A 17,515-nucleotide genomic window follows, 5' to 3' on the forward strand; every position below is an offset into this window, starting at 1 on the left:
CCCCTCAGAGCTAGCTGCAAGTACAGAAAGGAGTCAGAGTTTGCTATGGCCAGAAAAGAGTTAAGGGTCATGTTGAGGTGGTAGGATGCTCCAAAGGGGGGGCCCACTATCAGATAATTAGGTCACACAGCCCCATCCTCAGCAATGGATTGTGGTACTAGCTGTGGTACTGAATTTTGTGGTACTAGCCTGTGAAAATGGGTTGTTAGATGTGAGCCTGGCACCTCCTCTGAACCTCTCTTCCACCATTATGATGTCATTTGCCAGAAGCCTTCACCAAAGCTGGGCGGAGTACTGCAAAATAATAAAACCTCTTCATAAAGCATCCATCCCCAGTCATTTTGTTATGGTAACATAAAACCAAGTAATATGTGCCTTTATAACCCTTGTTTCCACCGGGCACTAGATGCTGTACCCAGATAGGGAATCTGGTCTTTAGCCCGCTAGCCAAATTACTAGCTAAAGAGAGCTAAAAGTTAGGCTGACTTCTGGCAGCACTTTTAACAAAAGAAGGATAAATCCTTCATTTCTCAAGGAGAAAACAGAGTGGTACAACTCATGTGCACCACAAGGCAGGCATCTGTCCCCCAAACAGGGAAGAGAGTCAGCCTGGTACTGCAGATAAATGACAGATATCTTTCCACACCCCGTGTGACCCAGGTATCATCTTCATGTCACAACAACTATCAGCCATTCTTCCCTTTGTTCCCCTCGCCCTTTTCCAATGCCCGTGATCCATAGCTTTGGAATTCATAGTCATCTGTTCATTCAGTGATTTGTGTCAAGCCAAATTAAGTATTATGGCTGAATATGCAGTGTCGCTCTCAGGCTCCCGGGCTGGTCCTCAGTGGTAGGACTATCTGGGAAGTCCTAGCTGGAGGAGGTAGCTCAATGGAGCTGTGCCTTTGAAGGTTACACCTGGTCTGGCCCATGCCTTTGCTTCCTGTCTGCCATGAGGTGAAGGTGCTGATCAGCCACATGCTCCACAGCCAGGTTGTGCTGATTGTATGGGGCCACGCAGCAGCCACGGACAGAACCCTGAAACCATAAGGCAAATACAGCCTTCCTTCTTTAAGTTGTTCTCTCTACTATTTTGGTGACTGATACGTAAGTGTCAATTATTACAAGGCTGTACTACGTTTTTCCCCCTTCTAACACTAGCAGGTTGTAGGATGCTTAATGAAAAATGTGTGATGGAAACTAATAAAACAGGAAAACAAACCAGAGAAGTAAGAGCAGGCACAGTTCACAAGGCAGGCCCCTGGGACAAAGTGCCAGAGTCCAGTGATGATACTAAGAGCTAGAAGGGGAGAGGAGAACAGGGCAGGCCGTGCTCGGGTCAGCCCCAGGGCAGCTGGCCAGTCAGCAGCTGTGGGGCTCCCCGTGGCCAGAAATAATGGATATGATGACTCATTTCTGCTCAGGGACATTGCCCTCTGGCCTGGAGCCCATGTCGCCTCTTTCCAAACCACATCTTCAAAGGCACCAGCTAAAAAAGAATACAGCAAGAAGTGTTTCCCCAAATAGGATTTCCTAAAGCTGAAACAGCAAGTCGGGCATCCGCGAGCCAATGAAGGTACCGTAAGTGGATGGACCTGGACCTGCACTGGAGGGGGAGAGGGGAGGGAGGAGGGAAGAGGAGGAGGGCTTCCAGGGAGGTGAGATGCAGCCCACTCAATGGCTTCCCCTGGAGCAGCAGCCCCCTCCCCTGCAGGCTGTGCAAGTCCTGAGTTCTCCCAGGTTGCATCCCTGGGGCTCTGACATGGCCACTTCTCAGTAACACACAGACCTTAGAGGTCAACACTGGTGAAATGCATTCCTGAGCCCATGGGTTGAAGAAAACATGTCAAAATCTCCCATGTGATTTTGTTTAAGTGTTTACACAATTAAAAGGCTCCTGAAGAAAGAAAGAAAGAAAGAAAGAAAGAAAGAAAGAAAGAAAGAAAGAAAGAAAGAAAGAAAGAAAGAAAGAAAGAAAGATTAAATTAAAACAGTAAAAGATCTGCTGTGTACCAGTGACTCATGCCGAGAGGCGGAGATGAGGAGGATCATGATCCAAGGCTAACTCAAGCAAGAACGTTCACAAGACCCCCACCTAGATCAACCTAAGTTCAGTGATTCATGCCTATTGCCCCAAACTAGGTGGGAGGTCGAGGTTGGTAGGATCCAGGTTGTAGGCCAGCCTAGGCAGAACTCTGTTCTCAACAGGGAATGTTGGACAAGGTGGTGTGGACCTGTGATTCTGGCAACAACTACCTAACGGCCTAAAGCAGGTGGACCACATCGTAGGCAGGTCCAGGCGGGAAGCAAGACCCCCCTCTCAAAAATAACCTGGGAAAAATAAGGTGAGAGGTAGAGCTCATACTTTAGGGAGTCTAGAGAGTTATACAGTAATATGCTATAAGCTAAACAAACACCTTTGTTTTATAAAATACCCAACCTCATCTGCACGGATTTATGCATGATCATCTAGATACCTTCGCCTGAGATGTCGAATCTGGATGGAACTTTCACAGAATGAGAGTAGAAGATCACAGATGCTAATGAAACAACCAGGGCAGAGACTCCTGCATTTTGCTCAACTGGAAACTGGGAGACCCAGGGACAGAATGCGGCCTCCAGCCTATCTACAGAGACTACTCAACAACAAGAATGTGACCCTGACACCAACAGAAACACTGTGCTGTTGTTCTAAACCAGGCAGCAGCACCCATTTCTAAAACGTGATCTGAAGACCCACTGTAACGCTTACTTATATCTACCAAGTGCAGAACAGTAAATTACAAACTGGGGGCTAGGAGAAGCAGACAAATGGAGAGAAAAAGTCATTATATCCAGCCGTATCCATCTGTGTATCGAGACACAACAAACCGTTCTGTGCTTTCATTCTGAGCAGAGAGCACTGATTAATTGCCAGGTTCTCTGGCTTTTTAAAGTCTGTTTTTAAACCCAAAGGTCTGACATTGCAAAGCATAAACATTATGGGCTTACATAGCATGGCCTGGTATGGTCGCTGTGTAGCAATTTCAGATACATCAGCAAAACCCACAAAGGGGAAAATGGAAGGGATTTGGCTCTCCAGCCAAATGCTCCTGAACTCCCATGCTGGTCTCTAATCTTTTCTCTTCCAGGGAAGTGGGAGGTGAGCCTATCCTGTGTCCTGCCTGTTTTAGGAACTCACAGACCTGCCTGGGTCCCCCAAACATGTGGCAGCAGGACAGAAACTACTGCTGTCTGTACAGGAATCACCGCAGTCAGGTGTGGTGGTGCATGCCTATCATCCCAGTTACAAGAGAGGCAGAGGTAGGAACAGCCAGGCCCAGAGAAAACTCTCATGACCTAAGATGCTCTCTTCTGGGATGGGCCCCTCTGACGAGATTTCACGGGGTTTGCAATTAGAAGCGTGGAACTACTTCCCCTCAGTCATAAAGTCCATGCTGAGTCTCTAAGAAACACACAAATTCAAGTGACTGTGACTTTATAGAAATATGGCAGCCAGTTATATTGATAATAAAAATAGCTGACATTTATTGAGCAGTAACCCACCGTGGAATTCCTGCTCTCTCTCTCCGCTGTGGCTAGTGGAGGACACACAGTCCACACAAAGGAGCAGAGCACAGAAACGGATCGCATTAACGGGGGGAGAGCGAAGCCCACATCCTGGCTAACCTCCGGCCACGTTCACACTGACTCAGCCCAACAGTGCTCTTTGTGTTGTTTGCAAAGCACTTCCTGGGTTGGCCTGAATGCCATCTGGGAATGCAGTAGCCATCTGGAGACTCCATCCCCACTCTCTTAACCTAACAGGCCAGCTACTGTCTGGGCGCTGGAAACAACCAGGTGAGGGCCAGGAATCTGGGCCATCTTTGGTCTCTGATTGGAGGCGCTTTGCGTAACAGTGTACAGTAGGTAGTTGAGTGAATTCATGATATTGGCAAAGTGTGTAACTTATTTGAGATGTAGGCAAAGCACCTTCAGTCAGCCTATTGGCTCCAGGGCATTACATAATTATACACCAATAAAAAATATTAATCAGGGTTTGGCATGGCATACATACATGCCTGTAATCCAGCACATAGGAAGATCAAGGGGAGACTAGGCCACATAATGAGACCCTGTTTCAAAAAATAGATCTTTTGTTGGTAGTCTTGTGCTTTTGCCCGACCTGGTCTCGGACAGGGATCCTTCTAATCCTAGCTTGTAAATAGCTGGGATTGCAGGTGGGAGCCACCACACTCAGCTTGTTTTTGAGCTATGATCTAACATCTTTGTCCAGGTGGGACTCCCAGCCATAATTCTCCTATTACCACCTCTGGTGCAGCTTGGATTTTAGGTGTGAACCACTGCATTGGGCCCTTATTTCCATTTGTGTCCTTCCTCTTTGAGACAGGAAGAGATGTAACTCAACAAGTACTTCATATATCATACTGCTCCTTGGCCTTCTTCCTTGCTACTGTCCAAGCCTTGGGCTATTGATCCACATAAATTTGCATGAATACTCCAGAATCCATTAAAGTAGACAAACAGCAAATAACTAGCCAAGGGCTATGTGCAGCTGTTTGAGAAGAATCTGCTCAAGCTCAGGTCTGGTGGGGTTCTCTTGCTGGGGGGAAGGTGCTCTGGGTAGGCACATGGCCTCTCTGGAGCCATTCCTAAACATAGTTGAGTTTCCAAGAAGAAATTCTGTGTCTTCCCCAGTCAGAGCATCTGAACCACTAAGTTCCCAGGACATGGGGTAAGAAGACCGAGGACAAGTTCAGCTCCAGTGATGGAGATCAAATGAGGTGTGTTCCAAAATGGGAACTGCACGGAGCATGGCTGAAAGGTTAGGGGGGAGGCAGGGTCTCGGGGATAAGGGGACAGGAGGTCAGGGCTGGAGAGGGCCTCCAGTAGGGTCAGTGAGTCAGGGCCATTGTGAATCACTTCTCTCCACCTGCACAGACTGTGCTATTCTCCTTATAGACTCCACTACAGGCTGCAGAGACACATGTGATTACAGATCTTATTATTGAGTAATTTTAAAAGATACTTGCAAATTTTTAATATGCAAAAGTGTAATTGCCCTTAATTATTTCAGAAGCAAGACTCGTGCGTTTTTGTTATTTTTGGGGTGGGGTGGGGGTTATTTTTGTTTTCTAGACAGAGTCTTGCTAAATAGACTAGACAGGCCTCAGACTTAAAGTCCTCCTACCTCAGAGTCCTCAGTGCTGGGATTACAGGCAAGTACTACATGGCCTGGCTAACCTCTTTTATTATTTTTAAGTGTGTATGTGTGACTACAGAAGCGGCTCAGCAGTGGGCTCAGTACTTGCTTACCATGCGCAAAGCTCCGTTCCCTGCACCATGAAAAAGGAATATTTATCACAATGGTAATAGCAAGCACTGGAGGACAGTTAAACTACAGTGTGGGAATGTGACTTACAGGATAGAATATGAACAAGTTCCCACTCCTCCTCCCTGACATGCCCGTGGGCCACACGAGCCTCGTGCAGGACTCAGGCTCCAGGTCAAGCATATGGCTTTGACCTTCAGAAAGAAACTGAGACACAGGAGGCTAACTTCACAAAGGTTTACCCAGCTCACATCTGTGGAGGCTCAAGGTCAAGGTGCGCATGCTGGCTCAGCTCTGGTGATGGCACCAGTGGAACTGCAGCAGGGTACAGAGTATCGCTCGGCAGGAGACAGGAATCAAGGGTGTCTGTGCCGATCATCTGCTACCTGTCCCTTTAAAAAAGCCACGGCTCCTCCTTAGTAACTCATCTCACCTAACTCCTTCCCAAAGCCCCCCCTGCATCAAGTGTTCACCCCCCTGAATAAAATTACCATGTGACTTTGAGGTTCAACTCCTATGGGAGATCTGCATGAGGAAGCATATTTAAATCATAGTGGGCTAATACTCCCCTTACTTCAAGATCACAGCTAGGATAACATAACAGTCACCCAAAGTGAAGCTCCCCTTGTCTCCCTTCTCACCAGTCTCCCTGGGTACAGTCCAGGACCCTGAGCAGCATCTGCCCAGGGCTCTTCACTGTGAGTGCCCCACATCTCAGCCACAGAGAGAAGAGCGTAAGCTGACACCACATGCTGAGCTTGCATGGCTCTATACAAAGTGCCTCACAGCGGCTGTCTTCAGGTCTTCACCGAGCCCACAAGCACAGTATAGTCAGGGAGGAAGCTGGGCATCTCCGTGCATTCCGCATGTGTCTCTGCTCTAAGCCATTCTCTCTGCAGTTGCTTAGCAATCATCTTGGGGTCCAGGAAGGACCAGACTAATCCATAACATATTTACAACAAGGGAAGAAGCCACTCCTGATGACCAGCAGAGCTCTGCAGGACAGCTCACGCTGCAGAAAACACATGTTCATCCCAACCAGCCAGGGCAGCCATCGCCTCAACACCCTCTCCAGGAGGACTGGCTCAGCCTGGGACTGGTACTCTTGAACTATGCACACTGGCCTGGTTCCCTGTCTGCCCTCCAAAGGTGGCTGAGGATGCACTCAAGTTCTTCCCACGGCCACCCATCCATGCTGCATGGTAAATCTTATTCCTATGTCCTTCCCCACATCTCTTTATTTGATGCATGGGGGCAAGTAGGCAGACCTGACACGTGGCAGTCTTGGAGTTTGGGCCTAGCCTAAGACTCCAGATTTGGGACTGTACAGCAGCCAAGTGCAGAGAGCCTTGATCCTTCCTGTGGTGTAGAGTTTAGACCAGCTCGGACATGGCTGACTTGGGACGCCTCGTGGGGGCTGAGCTGACTGTCAGTCACAGCAGGAAGACTCCTTGCCAGAGACCGATGGATTAAAAATTGTTCTCCAGTTGGCTTGGGAAACAGCATAAACTACTGTCTGGGCATAACAGCACTCTGGATATCATAAAGTACCATGCTAGACAAACTACATACATCCTTTCCTGTAATTCCACCAACTCCCAGAGGTAAACATGACTAACACCGTGGAGTGAGCCCATGCATTATTCTAGGTCTTGCACGTGGCCACAGGCCACAGGGCAAATCAGGAATTCAGTCCCGAATCTAATCAGAACCTGCAGCATGCGTGACTGCTCTCCCCAAAGGACCAGAGCTATGTGTAGTGCTCTCCCAGACCTGGCAGGAAAGCCCTAATGAGGAAGAAGTAAGGGGTGGCTGGGTCCCCTGCCTGCTACCTTAGCTCCATAGAGTTAGAGCTTGTTAGGCCTCATTTCCAAAACAACCGTTCCCATGACAACACCCTGGCAGCTCCTCTTAGCAACCGTTGCTACCTTGTGCAATGTTGACAAAGTTGGTTCAAAGACAAAATGGCTTTTGGAAAGAGTTTGCAGATACAAAACTGAAAATGACTAGCTGGCCAGACCATCCTAATGAAACTGTAGTGAAGTTTGAAAAAGTTCTAGAACACAGCTCGGCCAACCTGCAAAAGGCAAACGGTGACCCAGCCTACCTGATCCCCGCCCAGGCTGAAGGCGCAGAACCCAGTGTGACAGCATCCATCATACTGTCAGCTTTCACAATGTCCCCTCCATCCCCTCTGAAGGAGCCTGCAGCCTGCAGTCACCATCCTAACCTCCATCCACCACGGACCCCAGGGACAGCAGAGTCTCCCAACCAACTGACCGTATGGTGACCTCACACCTCGTGGGAACTCACTTGTCCTCTTAAATGGTAGGAACTTCTTCCGGCCGCCTTGCTGAGCCGGAACAGACGTAATGATCAATGAGACTGAGACTACACTCTGACCAAGGCTGTTCACGCACACCTCACCTCCTCCCGATTCATCCTCTACCCCGCCCGCATCCTCGATGAGCTGGGATACCTGCATGCCCTCTTGCTTACAGCACAGCCACATGAATAAACCTTTCTCCGCCCTTCCATATCCATCTCCTTAACTGGCATTCTGGGGCACATGGCCAACCTGATGCATTGGAACCTTCAGAGCTGGACTTCTGCCTGGGACTCAGGGAGTGCTGAGAATGGCTCAGTCTCTTCATTCCTTTTGCCTTGTACCTACCACAGTCATGGCCTCAGGTGGCTCAGAACAGACTTCTTCAGGGAAACTAGTTTTTCCACCCAGTAGACATAACAACAAGGCCAACTTTGCTAATGCAGTAGGCAGTGCAGAAGTCCACTAATATCTCCCCGTGTCCAGAGGAATACCAGCCATCTCCTGGGCTTTGGCCCTGTTGGTCTGTGCCTCTTCCTCTTGCATCTTCTGCCAACAGCTCAAGTCCACTCTTACAAATGGCAAATGTGACCAATACGAGCCCCAGATCTTTTACCGAACAGTAAAATTAGTGCTGAGCACAGTCCCTAGACAAAGCTGGGCCAGGTGGGGATTTGTTAACAGGAAATGAGGGGCTGGCATGAGCGAGTCTGGCTTGCACAATCACATTCCTGCTGAGGACTAGGTCACGTTCACACACCAGAGCAGAAAGAGCTGAGGTGGAGTGGGAGGGACCCCAGGCTGCTGACATGTTAACCAGAGACACTCGCGAATTGTGTAAACGGAGGGACAGACTCCATGAAGTGTTGCTTCCCCAGAACACTGCTGCACTGTCCCATGAAGACATTCATGGAGCAAAACAGAAAACCAATCTCCATGGCAACAAGAGCACGCCCAAGCCTGAACTTTCCAGATACATTCCATGTGCCCGTGCAAGGGACTGAGGAAGCAGTCATAGGAAGCGAGGGACTGCGGGAAATGCCAGGTGTTCACATTGGTACATCATCCTAAGCGACAGAGACAGCAAGGATGCAAGGGGAAGGAAGGCTGTCTGCTTGTGCACATCCAGTCTTTTGTGGAGTCCTCCAGGAGAGGAGGTGACTGGCTGGCCAGCACCTCTGGATGGGTCCCCAGAAGAGGTGACAGGCTGGCTTCAAAGTGAGGCCTTTCCCCTCTGCCCTCTCCTGGGATGGGTACTAGGCTTCCCTGGCTGGTAGGATTCTGGGCAGGGGCTTCCTGCCCATGCATTCCACTGCAGGATCTACTCTAAGTCAGATAAGGGAAATGCAGAGAAAACCCTTCCCAGGCATGGCATGCAGGGAGGCAGAGAGAGAGTGTGGAGCTCATTTGGGTCAGAAAGCTCACCATGCCACACACCACACCTTGAAGTATAGTTTTCTAAGCCCCACTATTCCCTGTCCTTCGCATAGCCCTCAGGGTCCCTTTCCCCTCACCCTCTCCATCTCTAACTAGTCTATCCCCTTCCTTCCACTCCCCGCCCCCCCTCAAAGCTCTTCTTCCTCCTCTTCATCGCTCTGCCTTTGCTCCTGGGTTCATGCTGTCCACCTATGATGCTGTGACACGAGGGAAACACATAAACCAAGGTGGTGCACACCTGCAGTGCCAGCTATTCAGTGGGAGAATCACAAGTTCAAGTCCAGCCTGGAAAAAGTTAGTGAGACCCTATCTACAAAAGATTGGGGCATAGTGCAAGTATAGAGCACCTGCCAAGATGAAATGAGGCTCCAAAGTCCATTTCCAGCACTACAAGAAACAAACAAACAAACAAAAAACTCAGCACAGAATCAAGACAAGCCCATTGGCTCACATCTGTAATTCTGTAATACTCAGGAGGCTTAGATCTAAAGGAATCGGTTCAAGGACCGCTTGTGCAGAAACGTTCATGAGAGTCCATTTCCAAAATAATTAGAAAATATAAGGCTAGAAAGGTGTCTCAAGTGGTAGAGTGCCAGCCTAATGAATGCCTGACCCTGAATTCAAACCTCAAGATCACCCAAAGAAAACTGACAAAAAATGTTCTTGCTCCATCTAGTATTTTTTTTGTATTTTTTATTCGACAAAGTGACCATACAGCAAACTATCTGACCACAAACTGACTTGTGGAGATTGATCTAAAACAGTAAGTCAGGGCCCAGGTTTGCAGTGTGATTCTCTTTCTTATAAATAGTACTTCTCAATACCCAGTGGAAGGGTCATCACTTATGTCTTTCTTAGTAGGGTTACATTTTGTTTCTTTCCTCTATTTTTGGCAATTTCGTTGTTTCTGTAAAATGCATTTTCCCAATTTTTTCAAACTTGCTTTCTTTTTTGGAAAATGCAGTATATTTAGGATGTTAATGGCCTTATCTTAATTTGTGTATATTCTTGTTAATAATGAAATCTACTTAATGTGAGTTAAAACTAAAAGCCTGTCAGGGTAATTCACAAACATTTAAAAACTCTGCAGCAATTCTGTAAGGATTCCCTGTTAATATTCTTAAGGACTTTCAATGGGTAGTCTAAGTAGGCCCTGGTATTAACAGAAATAGCAAACAAATTAAAATTGGACTCTGGGTGACAATTGGGGAAAATGAATATTTGCACCCTCAGCACAAAATTGAATCCAGTCATCTGGGTGCCTCCCGCCCAGCTACAGAGAACAATTTTATTGAATAACCATCATGCTAGGAATCACTTAAGACTAGTACAAGGTCACCTGACTTTGTTATACACCCTCCAGGAAGCCACAAGAGAACGCCACCAATCACATTTAAAATAATGCCATCCTCATTTGGCACTGAAGTTAGCAGCAGTCTCTATGTGCGGCAGAAAGCAAATTTTCATATGAGCAACATAATTTACAAGGAATGTGTGTTTTATTAAAATTCTGGCCTTGGAGACATCTTAAAATCCATTCTCAGGCCTTTGAGACCACCCCAGTGATCTGTGAGAAATGTCTAAATGATCTCCATTTCCAGCATGGATTATAACCTCGAAAACAGTGCCCAGAGCTGGAAGGGCAAATCCCTCTTCAGGTATAATCTCTTTGAGAATTCAGTTTCTATGAAAGGAAAAGCACTTTGCTATGCATCTGTGCATTAAAATTAGAAGGTAAAGGAAGGCTGGAATACAGGATCCTGTTTAATCTCCCAACAATCAGGCGGTAGGTGACATTCCCACGGAAGTTCAGAGAGGCTGAGGGACACTTTGCAGCTGGCACAGCATTAAGAGGCGGCACTGAGTCAACAGTTCGCAGTTAGAGCATCCAGATCTTGTCACAAGCAGCAATACTGATGGCTCTTTACTGCCTTTCTAGTCTCACCTGCTGAACCCCTGAATGATCCCCAGCCCTCCTGCACCAGGGCCTCTGCCCTCTCTGGAACTCTGGACTTCTGCCTGGAGCTTGTCCCCCTCCTCAACAGGCCTTTTCCTCATTTTTGTGTGTGTGCCAGTCCTGGGCCTTGAACTCAGGCCCAGGGCACTGTCCCTGAGCTCTTTTTATTCAAGGCTAGCACTCTACCACTTGAGCCACAGCTCTACTTCTGGCTTTTCTGGTGGTTAATTGGAGATAACAGTCTCATAGAATTTCCTGCCTGGGCTGACTTTGAACCATGTTCCTCAGATTTCAGCCTCCTGAGTGGTTAGGATTACAGGCGTGAGCCACCAGCGTCTAGCTTCAAAGTCTTCTTTCAAAGCCTTAGTAGAAATCCCAGTCGTGGTCCCAGACAGAATTGTCATCTGTTTTGGGGGGATCTTCTATAACAGCACAGCACCATCATTCCTGCCTAGATCTGTGGGTCTCTCCAACAGGACTCCAAGCTTACAGATAAAGAAGTTGGTTGTTTATTCTGGTCTGGCCATAACTCTTTCTGCCAAGATTTAGAAGCAGTCACTATCAAATTCCATCTCTTAGAACTTTTTTTTTCCATAACCATACCATAGCTGAGCCAGACTGAGATGAACAAAACAAATAAAAATGATCAGACACTTCCAACACTCATGCATGGAGAGCCTAAAATCTCCCTTCTGCGTTCTGGAATGGACTGGCGTTTGCTGTGATCAATCATGGGCCTTTTAAAACACAGAAGCAAGCGTGTTCGCTCCGAGAGCTGTCCATAGAAGAGCCTGTCGCTTGTGTCGGAGCTCTCTGGGGAGCCCTGCCACTTCTGAAGGCATCAGGCAGGTAATGACATTCTGAGTTATTTGCTGCCAAGGAAGGGAACATTCTGGGCAGCTCTCAAGGGGCTGCTTCAAAGAATATTTTGGTCCCAAGATAGGGAGCGCAGGAAAGACACTGGCAAGAGGTCCTCAGAGTCCGGTGCTCTGGTCAGACGTCAGGGAGTTTTCAGGCATTCCCTCTGACACCCGCAGTGGGGCTGAAGCAGGTCCCCAGGCCTCTCAGGACTTGGGTTATTACAGGTAAGATGAACAGCTCATACTGGAAAGTGAATAAGCCATTAAGTCATCATAGGTTCCAAGGGAGGGAGCCTGCAGGAGATAACTCACTCTGCTGACATGCCCAGCTCTCTATTCATGGGATCCCTGCTGCACAGGAAATACAGGAAACCAAGCCCCAGAGAATTTAACATACCCGGTAGAGCAAGGCTTTAAAAATGCTGGAAAAACAGCCTACCCACCTGGCTATGATAAGGCTCTTCAGTCAGACAGTTTCAGTCTGAGTCCTGGGCTTTGCCTCTGGTACGGTTTAACACTGACGAGATTGCTGAAATAACTTTCTCATTTTATTTTCTTCTTAATATTTGACAGTACTGGGCTTGAACTCAAGACCTCATGCTCTCCCTTAGCTTGTTTTGCCCAAGGCTAAAGCTCCACCACTTGAGCCACAGCTCCCCTTAGACACAGTTTAATGAACTTTTCTGCCTGGGCCAGCTTTGAACAGTGATCCTCAGATCTCAGCCTCCCAAGTAGCTAGGATTATAAGTGTGAGTCGCCAGACCCAGTGAAATATTTTCTTCTAGTAGCTTTATAGTTTGGCCTTTCCATCTGGTTCAATGGCCCGTTTCTGTACATGGCTCAAGGTCACTTGTATCAAGATCTTTAATAGTCAGAATTTATATCTGGACTCCATTCTGCTACCCTGATCTGCATTTATTCTTTTGCTAATACACACTATTTCATTAGAATAGCTTTATATTAAGTGTTAAAACCAGGCAGAACTTTTTTTTAATACCTCTTCTACATTCTTTGCCCCTATATATAGCTTGTGGATTCTGCTTGGTAATTTCTACAAAACTCTGGTAGAGACGTACTGAATTTATAAATCACTAAAGGAAGAATTAACATTGTGACAATAGCAAATCTTCCAACCCATAAACATGTCCTCATTTATTTAAACCATCTTTTACTGTATTGACCATTTCTCTATATAATGTTTAGCATATTGATAGTGTGTATAATTTGTTAGATTTACCCTTAAATAGTTCATGGTTTGGTGTCACTGTAAATGGTACTACATTTTTAAATTTCTAAGTATTCATTGCTATTACATATAAAATACCAACGATTTTTGCTTGTTGACCTCGTACTCTATCCTTGCTAAACGTCTTGATGAGTTCTTTTTATATTCTTGGGATTTCCTGTGCAGACAGCTGTGCCACATGCACAGAGATGCTTATTTCTGCCTGATCATCTGCCTACCCTTGTTTCAGTTTCTTTCCATTTCCTTGCCTTGAGTAGTAACTCAAGACCTTCAGATAAGGCTAAACAGGAAGAGTGAGAGCCTCTATCACCTATGCTGATCATAATTTTTATCCAGATTAACTGACTTCTGTTGTACAAGAGAGTTGGAAGGGGTGTAGTGAGAACTCAGCCACACAGCCTTTCAGTGGACTATTGTTCATCTATACATACAGGACATGGATGTCCAGTGAACTCCTGTTACACTTCCAAAAGCACCACAGTTTGTCTCGCTTTCTTAACGCAGTGAAATGAACAACATTCCTTAATGTGATTCAAATGTATAGCCTCCCTTGCTTTGTTTTTAGCGGTCCTGGGGTTTGAGGTCAGGGCCTTTTGTTTGCAAGGCAGCCACTCTAACACTAAGCTGCATCCCCAACTATCATTTGAACTGTTATTTATGAGATGCCTACCATGGCATATGCCTAGACTGAGGATCTCCTTTCTTTGGTGGTCCTGGGACTTGAACTCAGCCTGGGCACTGTCCCTGAGCTTCTTTTTGCTCAAGTCTAGCACTCTTCCACTTGAGCCACACCACCACTTCCAGCTTTTTCTGAGTAGTGTATTGGAGATAAGAGTCTCACAGATTTTTCTGCCTGGGTTGGCTTTGAACTGCCATCCTCAGATCTCAGCCTCCTGAGTAGTGAGCAGGTGTGAGTCACTAGTAGCTGGCTGAGATTCTCCTATTTTTTTGTTTTCTATTCTAGCTGGGATGCCAAGTGCATGTCACCTCACCCATTTACTTCTATTGAGACAGAGGCTCATGGACTTTTGTGCCCAGCCTGACTTAGAACTGCCCTCCCAAGCCTCTCAGGCAGCTAGCATGACAGTGCATGCCATCACAATTAGCCATTGAAGGAGATGAGGCCTCCTTGTGTATATGCTTATGCTGGTCTTGAACCACAATCCTCCCAATCTTCGCCTTTTAAGTAACTAAGATTATAAGCATTAGCCATGGTGCATGGTAAGCATATAAAAACAGTAAAGGACTTGCCTAGCATGCACAAAGGCCCTGGATCCTATCCTCAACACAAAACATGCAGAAACAGAGTCAAGAATGATGTTTGGCCATCAGCACATTATTGTTCATTCTCATTCAGAAATCATTCATCAACTAACTCAACTCCACACTGCTAGGAGGCTGAAACTATCTAAGAATGCTAGAAACCAGATATTTTGATATTTCTGAAAGCAGAAATATCAAAAAGCATGAGTACTTCTATGAAAGCACTTTATAGTATTAGTTAATTTAAATAGAGTTGAAGTTTATTAATTCCAAATGCAAGGGAGGAACATTAGTTTATTTGAACAAGTTAGGAAGTTCCTGAGAAAACCAACTACATCTTCATACTGAACTGAAATACAGCTAAGAGATACACAAAGACTTACTTTAACTATGTTAACTTGGTTCTTATATTATTCCTTTCCCAAGCAATCAGGAAGGACTTTTCTTGTTTTCTATAAATTTGAAGAACATGAAATTTACATGTCAATATCTGAAAACTGATCAGATCACAACTCCTTTCTCTTAAAGCAGGTCATGAGCTAATATGAAGGTAATAAGGTATTTCTTGTGTCCAGTGAGATATGAAGGCTGCTTCTGAATCAGAGATGTACAGACCCTAAGCATGCCAAACATTTGAAGCTTTGGTCCCAAGCAAAAGATAATCCTGGAAACATTAGAAAAAATCACTAGTTCAGAGCTCAACAGGCTCTTCTTCCAAAAGCATAAAATTCATAATGGGCTTGTGCTCACATATAGATCTGCACAGAAGTATTTTTATTTTTTATTTCATTTTTTTGTAAAGATACTGTTCAGAGGGGTTACAGTTACATGAGTAAGGTAATGAGTTCATTTCTTGTTGAGCATTGTTATCACCTCCTTTGTTTTTCTCCTACTATCCCTTCCCTCCTCCACCTCCTCCACTCCTCCGTCTACCCTGAAGTTGTAAAGTTCATTTCCAACATAGTGTCTTGTGAGTCTCATTGTTACAATGGGTCATCCTGTGCCCTTATTTCAGTATTTTGTTATTCCCCCTCCCCTCCCCCAAATTAGATAAATGTATATACAAATGCGGGGTACCAAAATCAAATACAGTGACAACAGGGGATATACCATAGGGGGAAGAACATATAAAAGAAACAAAAGAAAATCACATAGTACATTAAAAACAACAGCAACAACAAAGAAAAACCTCTTGTGTCCATATCTTGGGGTTCATTTCTCAGCATCATCAGAAAGGATGATACCACCCCATCTGTTAGGAAATGGAAAGACTTGGGAAAAAAATCATATTAAGTGAAGCAAGCCAGACCCAAAGAAATATAGGTCCCATGGTTTCCCTTATAATGCAATAACTAGTATACATCTAGAATAATCTTATCCAGTGAGCAGAAAAGCTCAAAAGCTATGTACATATGACCATAAAGAGAATTTTTTAAAAGGATAATCAAAGTAGAATCTGTCTCAACCATTAGATCTCAAACATTCAACTACAAGGGGTCTCCAAATGGGTCAGATTGTAAAACTGATACAGTTACTGAACACATCAGTTAGAATAACAAAACAAGAGAAAAACAAGGTGTAAAATCTGTGGATGTTAAGAAAGAAAAAAAGGGGGCTGGGAAGGTGGCTCAGTGATAGAGAGCTTGCCTTGCATGCATGGGGCCCTGGGTTCGATTCCTCGGCAAATAAAGCTGTAAGTGGCACTGTGGCTCAAGTGGTAGAGCACTAGCCTTGAGCTGAAGAGCTGGGGACAGCGCCCAGGCCCAGAGTTCAGGCCCCACGACTGGCAAAAAAAAAAAGAAAGAAAAATAATCTAGAGAAATATGGAGCTATCAGTCCGAGGACTGCTTACACTTGGGATTTGCTCTGGAGCCTCTGGGGACACATGTCGCTGGGGCTGACGTAGTTCCTGAGTGCATTTCTTAAGCTGGCTCTCAAAGGGTTACTGTCGGGTTATTTCACTCGTGTTGACATAGAGTGACTCATAAAAATCCTAACTTTCAAAATGATAAAATCCTGACTCTCACGTAAATATAAAATGAACACGTGCCAAAGATCTTATTCAATCCATTCTTTAATGAGGGAACCACTAATATGTGAAGACTGGTTCAAAGAACATTTGAAGGGCTGGCCATTTAAAGATCATTTGCCAGAGAAATGTTCAGATGGGACTTCTCAATTAGATATATATATTTAAAAAAAAACACCTTTTAAAGTCCAATCAAGTAACCAACCATAACTCTGAGGTTATCTACTTTATCAGAGAGAAATTGCTTGCATCCCTACTGGACAAAACCTCCAAGCTAATCACAATGTCAGTGAACCTGAACAGTAACAGAGGTGGACTGAAGTCCTCTCCCAGGCTGGGTAGGTACAGGCCCATCCTCATATGACACTCAAAGCTCAGGCCACTTGTCTATCTGATTTACTTCCAAGTTTGGATAATTTTTCTTCACCTACAAGAAAAAGTTCTACTTAAAGAAATAAAGTCTGTGTGTCATCATATCCTTGGAGAGCAAAAATAGTAAAAATTGATTGTTCCTCATTGATTAGAAGACATCCACTTCCTTTTCTCCAAGACTTCAAAGCAACTATGGGTCAGGGCCAATAGCAGAAGGTTTCAACTCCCACCATGCCTCACGCATTGCTTGAAATATTTCCCCCTTGAGAAAGGTCTCCTGCTTCTTTAAGACAGCATTGAGGTAGACAGAATCAATACAAAGAGGGAAGTGGATACATTGTAACTAACTCCAAGGCAGCAGCTAGACAAGGCTGATGCAGATAGGAGAACTGGAAGAAGCGGTGCTTGCTTTTAGAGCGTGTCTACAGCCATCTCCACAAAGACAGAAGCAATGAGAACTGTACATGGGTATCTGAGAGCAGATTTATTAGGGAAATGGGTTTGCATGATTCTGGAAGTTGTAAATTCCCACAACAGGCTTAATTCCCACCTACAGACTTAAGAACTACAGGAGCCAGGGATATGGCTCAGTCCTTGTCCAAAGGCCTGAAAACCTAGGTGGGTGCTGTGTGTTAAGTACTTGCCCAAAGGCTGCAGGTCTGAGATCCAAAGGCAGGAGAAGAGAGACCCAGC

This window comes from Dipodomys merriami, unplaced genomic scaffold, assembly GCF_024711535.1.
Source record: "Dipodomys merriami isolate MVZ:Mamm:240054 unplaced genomic scaffold, mDipMer1.0.p SCAF_26, whole genome shotgun sequence".
In the NCBI taxonomy this organism is placed as follows: domain Eukaryota; kingdom Metazoa; phylum Chordata; class Mammalia; order Rodentia; family Heteromyidae; genus Dipodomys; species Dipodomys merriami.